Source organism: Molossus molossus, unplaced genomic scaffold (genome assembly GCF_014108415.1).
Source record: "Molossus molossus isolate mMolMol1 unplaced genomic scaffold, mMolMol1.p scaffold_m16_p_2, whole genome shotgun sequence".
Classification (NCBI taxonomy): domain Eukaryota; kingdom Metazoa; phylum Chordata; class Mammalia; order Chiroptera; family Molossidae; genus Molossus; species Molossus molossus.
This window is the reverse complement of record NW_023425355.1, coordinates 137,425,632-137,431,631: the sequence shown is the minus strand read 5'-3', so window position 1 is coordinate 137,431,631 and position 6,000 is coordinate 137,425,632. Positions and strand designations below refer to the sequence as shown.

The following is a 6,000-nucleotide window of genomic DNA, read 5'->3' as shown; positions in this document are numbered from 1 at the left end:
CCTCAGGTGTTCAGTGTAAGGGGATTTCCCCGAGGGTGGGGCAGATGCTGGGTGTTAATGGGCCTCAATTTGCATTTCAGTGGCCCACCTGGTTGGGGTTGAATCTCCAAGGGAAGGGCTGCTACTTTTCACCAGAGTTCTGGGAAGGAGCAAACTGTCCACCATCATTTGTGGCCACAACTCAGCAAAAGCTCTGAGTGCCCTTCAAATCCCGAGTGTCCTCACACAGTTCCTATCCAGTCTACCCTCCCTCTGCAGGAGCCCAAGGTGAGTGGCTGTGGCTATTTTAGTGCTCTGTCCTGGCTCTCTGGTCTGTGGATTCTCTTGGGAGTTTAAACCCGAGGGCTCTGCTCACAGCTAAGACCGCTGCTGTCTGTGGGCTCCCAGCCCTCCTTTCACACCACCGCAATCCTACCAGGATTGATTCAGTGTCCCTGGTTATATGGTCCTTGCAAGCTGCTTTCTTGTTGCTTTTTCCCAACAATTTGTCTTTACTTTAGTTTTAATTCCAGTTTTGTCCTGGGAGATGGTCTGTGTAGCTTCTATTCACTCCACTGCCACTTTGGAATCTCTTTATAAGTATTTTTAAATGAAGTTCTAAAGTCTAAGGACTTTGTCATGTTATTTCAGGGTGCCTTTGTTCAAAAGTGACAGATGACTTCACAAAAATGTGCTTAAACAATGAGAAAGGTTGGGTATAGTGATGGTGAAGTCAGGGGCTCAACAACATGGCAACTCTAGTTCCACTTCTTTAATAATCTTTTGTGTTTCCCTCATGGTTCCAAGAGGATTGTGGCAATTCTGGGTGTTATATGCAGGTGACAATGCCCAGAAATAGGAAAAAAAGGTACCTTTTCATTAGGAAAGCAAACTTTCCCAGAGACCCGCGTTGGGTATTTCTCAGATCTCGTTGGCCAGTATTGTGTTACCTGACAATGTCTAAGCCAGTCACTTGCAAGAGAAAGGCTAGAACCATGATTGGCTTAGACCAAAACGTATTTCTCCTTTGGTTTTGGCTTCCTCTGCAGCACATAGCTTCTTATTGAAGAGTTAAAAAAATTATGTGTTCTTGGTATGAAGAAGGAAAAGATCAAATGGCCATTGGCTGAGTAATCCGTAGTGTCTGCCATAGTGCTCTGTTCCTTAGTACTAATTTTGAATGGAGCAAAAGAGAAGGAAACACTTTTGCTAACATAAGTCATAGGAGAAGGGACTTTTGAAATGTCACAAAGTCTGACTCCTGAACAGTTGGGAAAGAAGTTGATGGTCGCTAGAGAGGGTGAAACAAAGAATAATGGCTCAAACATGAGGGAATTAAGCATAAGACATTGTGTAGAAGAGGGGAAGGGTGAATGTAATGCAGAAAAGAGATTAAGCATGAAGCACAAGGATTCAATAAGAATATGATTCCAGAGGAGAATACCAAATGCCTTCCACGTTGCATTCAGCAAAATGGCAGAAGAGAGACTCTGAAGGTGAGTGGGATGGACAAGGGGCAAGAGAGGTGGACCAATGCATTGAGAAGCTCCTCTGTGCCTAGCACGGGCTGCCTATGTAGAGCAAATGCTGTGATGCCCTGCTTATGGTCCACAGTCCTTTCAGTGTGCTCTGGCCCACTTTAAAATGCCAGTGTCTACTATATGTTCCTGAGGGGTCATTTCCTCCCCCTCCCACTCTCATGACTGTGGAAACTTGGGAGACTTAACACCCTCCTAGAGTAGCCCTCAACTAATGGCTCTCAGGAATTGGTATATAAATATCCTATTTCCCTCAACTCCTTTTTGGGATAATTCTGAGCTGAGGGCTTTACACAGTTTCCCTGAGGGTGAGTTTTTAGTTGCTCACTGGTAGCCAGCTTAATAGCTCAACCTTTATTGACTGTCTTCCCTTCCTTGCTTCATTTCTCCCACTTCCCTAGCAGTCTTGTCTGCACCTCCAAATAAGTTAGTTCCTCCCCAAAAGCCTGGTATCATGATCTGCTTTAAATACATTGTTTTGTCCAATCACTACAACAACCTTAAGGGTGGTAGGTATTATCAGCTCTAATGAATAGGTGAGGTAACAGACAGGGAGGTCAAGTGACCTTCTCAAGTTCATTCAGCCGATAAATGGCAAGAGCTCAGAATGAAATAAGGTCTGTGTGGTGAAAGCCCATGCTTTTCCCCTAATAACAGTTTGTATCTTGGTGATATTAAAGAAGACACTGATGCAAAGACTGGAGGGCCTGGATAAAGCCAATAACTGTGGGGTTGCTGCACCACTTTTTCATAGCTTGCCCTAGGTGGCAGCTGGTTGCTTTAGGATTTCCATCTATCAGGTCTTTCCAGGCTAAAGCTCAAGGAGCTGATGCAACATACCTGCTTATGAGCATGGTGAGATGAAGCAGATCAAAGACCGTAATCATCCACAGTGAATCAGGGAATCCGTAGAAAACATGGACCCTGGCTTGAAATTCCAGTTGGAATCAGAACTGATATGAGAACTCGAGGTCTGTCTGACCATTGGCTAGAGCTCTAAGTATATGGAAGAACTTTCCAGGCAAGAACTTCACAAGTGATATACTTCATATATGGCTGAGCTATTGAGACAGTATGATGGACAGGTTAGAAGATGGATTTTGGAGTCGGATGTGTCTGGACCAGAATCTTCTTCTACCACTGTCTAAGTGTATAGCATGCCAGCACCTTCCCACCTCAAGAGTCTGAATGTCCATTTCTTTCCTGTGAGAACTCTCTGATACCACTGAACTCTGCTTAGCCACAAGTAGGTACCATCCAGAATTGTGGGTGAGTTAATTGCCCTCAACCAATGAGTAGTAGTAGTCAGTATAAATGCTGAAGTCTCTTCATCCTCTAGTAGGATGATTCTGAGGCATGTTCCACCTAGTTTATCAAAGGATCCCCAGCAGTGTTGAACTTCAGTTGCCCAGAGCTGTAACCCAGTCATTAATGAGCTCATTTATTGGTTTTTGTCCTTTCCCCATGTCACTATCGCCAAGTTGCTTAATTTTCTTAATCCTGTGAAATTAGAATCACATAAGCATAGGGGCGTTATGAGGATTAAATGAGCTTCTATCTGTAGAGTGGTCTGTACATAATAAACATCCAATAGGAATATGGTCGTTAAATTATTGATCCCTTCGTTTTTGCCTTTAGGCTCCATCCCTGCAGTTCCAGTTTCTCCACTAGGTGGCAGAATATCAACAGTCATCATCCATGCCTCTTAGAAAGAGTAAGTAAAATAAGTAAATTAGAGACCCTGAGGGACTATGGTCAGTGTGATATGAGAAGGGCAAGCCTGCGATTAAAACCCAATCCAAATAAAGAAAGCAGTGCCCTGAAATTCCAGCCTCAGTCAGATCAGTGTCTGATTCAAGGCTTTGAAAGGTAGAGACTGTTGGATGATTCCCAAAGCAACATGGGGAACCTGTATGAGAGAAGCAGGTGGAGTCTGCAAGAAATTACTGGGTGCTATTTTCCCATGCCTGGGGTAATTCTAAGTCATGGGAGATGACTAGGAGGTGGAAGAATGGCAAGGAGCCAGGGAAAAACCAAACAATCACCTGAACAAAAGCAGATCTTGATAAGAGTCAGCATGATCCTGTAGTCAGCTTTGGAACAAAATCTTTCAGGATTATATGGTATTCCTTTTGGCAAGATATTTGCATCATTGGACAAAGCATATCAGCTGAGGATTAATCAACTCTGTGGTTAAAGGGCGGGGAGAATGGGGTATTTGTCTACTGGCTCCAATCCCTCATTGGTTGAGGGTCATTACCCTAGGTCATTAATTTCACCATTCTTTTTTTAAATCCTCACCTGAGGACACTTTTTTTTTTTGCATAGATCTTCAGATAGAGTGGGAGGGAGAGAGGGGGTAAGAGAGACAGAGAGAAACATCAATGTGAGAGAGACACATTGACTGGTTGCCACCTGCAGGACCCCTACCGGGGCCAGGGACAAACCACAACTGTGGTAGTGCCCTTAGTGGGAACCAAACCCGGGTCTCTCTGGTCTACGGGCCAACACTCTAACCACTGAGCAAACCTGGCCAGGGCAATTTCACCATTCTTGCAAGAAGTTAAGATTCAGGCATTTGAAGTAGGAAGCTATTAGCATGTTAGAAACTGTCTACCATATCTGCTGATGAACTCAAGTGGGCAAACAACATGTGGTATGGGGGCATCAACAATGACTGCTTCTCAGATTTTAGTGTATATACAAGTCACCTGGGGATCTTGGTGAAATGCAGATTTTGATTCTGTAGGTCTTGGGTGATGCCCGAGATTCTGCATTTTTTTCTTTCAATTTTATTTTATATTGGTTTCAGGTGTACAGCTTAGTGGTTAGATAATCATATACTTTACATAGTGTTCCCTCCATATTTCTGGTACCTAACTGGCACCATATGCAGTTATCACAATATTATTGATTATATTCCCTATACTTTACTTACATCCCCATGACTATTTTGTAACTATCCATTTTGCTTCTTATTCCATTCACCTCTTTCACTGAGTTCCCCAATGCCCCTCCCCTCTGGCAACCACCAGTTTGCTCTCTGTGTCTATGAGTCAGTTTCAATTTTGTTTGTTTATTTTGTTCTTTAGATTCCACATATAAATCAAATCATATGGTATTTGTCTTTCTCTGTCTGACTTATTTCACTGAGCATAATATCCTCTAGGTCCATCCATGCTGTCACAAATGGTAAGATTTCCTTCTTTTTTATAGCCAAGCAGTATCCATTGTATAAGTGTACCACAGCTTTTTTATCCATTCATCTATTGATGGGCACTGGGGTTGCTTCCATAGCTTTTGTAAATAATGCTGCAATGACCATGATGGGGCATATCTTCTTTCCATTTAGTGTTTCTTGGGTTATATACCTAGACATGGAATTGCTGGCTCATAAGGCAGTTCCATTTTTAATTTTGGGGGGAAAGTCTATATTGTTTTTCATAGTAGCTGCCATCAGTCTGCATTCTCACCAGCAGTGCATGAGAGAATCGGCATTTTTAACAGGCTCCCAGATGATGTTGAAGCTGCTGGTGCACTGATCACATTTTTTTGAGAAGCAAAGCACAATTCTTTAAGCCAATCCTGCTATTTCTTTCATCATCCCACATCATTATTAACTCCAAATAACACTGGATGCACCAGAGTCCCTGAGCTTTGGTCTTTCTCTGGACTTCAGTGTCTTCATCTTCAAAATGGGGGACTTGGAGTAGAGAAGCTAACTTGGGTGGTGGATGGAGTGAAGAGAGGAGGGAGGAGTTTTTAAATAGAATTTCAATATTTAGAAGACACTGAGATTTAAAAAAAATAAAACTTCAAAACAGCAAAGTAAAAACAAATTTTCTGGGCTAGCCAAGATCCACAGATGATAACTCTGTTTTCCTAAAAGATCCATATCTCCTGGCATTGGGGGGATAATATTGTAGTTTCCTGAGGGGTGGCCTAGAAATTTTTTGTTTTTATAAGAAGGGGGTTATTGGTTTTAAAAGTTTGAGAAAGCACTTGATTTGATTATCTGTGAGACCTCATCCAGGTCTAATATCTTTCCACTGAATGTTATATAAATCTATTACATTATTATATTAACTTATGTCTGTCTTCTCTACTGGCCTGGAAGCTTGTTTAGCCAGGGATTTATCTCTGTATTTATCACCTACTCTAGTGCCTGGCACACAGTAGATCTTAGTAAATCCTTGAATACAAGAATGAATCTATGTATTTCTTCCTGGTCTAAAAAAATCGTGACACCATGAGGCTGAACCACACACTGGCTTTTGGAAAGGGTCTTTTAAGATATTTTTTGACTGATGTGGTACTAACTCCTTTGAAGTTTTATTGTAACAAAGTTCTAGCCACATACAACCCCATGTCCAGTATTTAATAACCCTATAAATTAATGTGAGCTGTTCCAGAGCATATACCATTTAGTGACATCCCAATGATGACTCTTTGGCTGGAGAATTGTTTGAAAATGGTGCTTTGG

The 6,000-nt window shown here is 42.1% G+C and overlaps 1 long non-coding RNA gene across 3 annotated transcripts in view; it reads left to right on the top strand.

Moving 5' to 3' along the window:
- Nucleotides 1-219: 219 nt before the first annotated feature.
- The window catches only part of LOC118636625, a 43,076-nt gene continuing 37,295 nt past the window's right edge, over nucleotides 220-6,000 (top strand). For all 3 annotated transcript variants that reach the window (XR_004960675.1, XR_004960674.1, XR_004960676.1), the window contains exons 1-2: nucleotides 220-267; nucleotides 3,156-3,231. This is a non-coding gene — a long non-coding RNA (uncharacterized LOC118636625). The remainder of the gene's footprint in view (nucleotides 268-3,155; nucleotides 3,232-6,000) is intronic.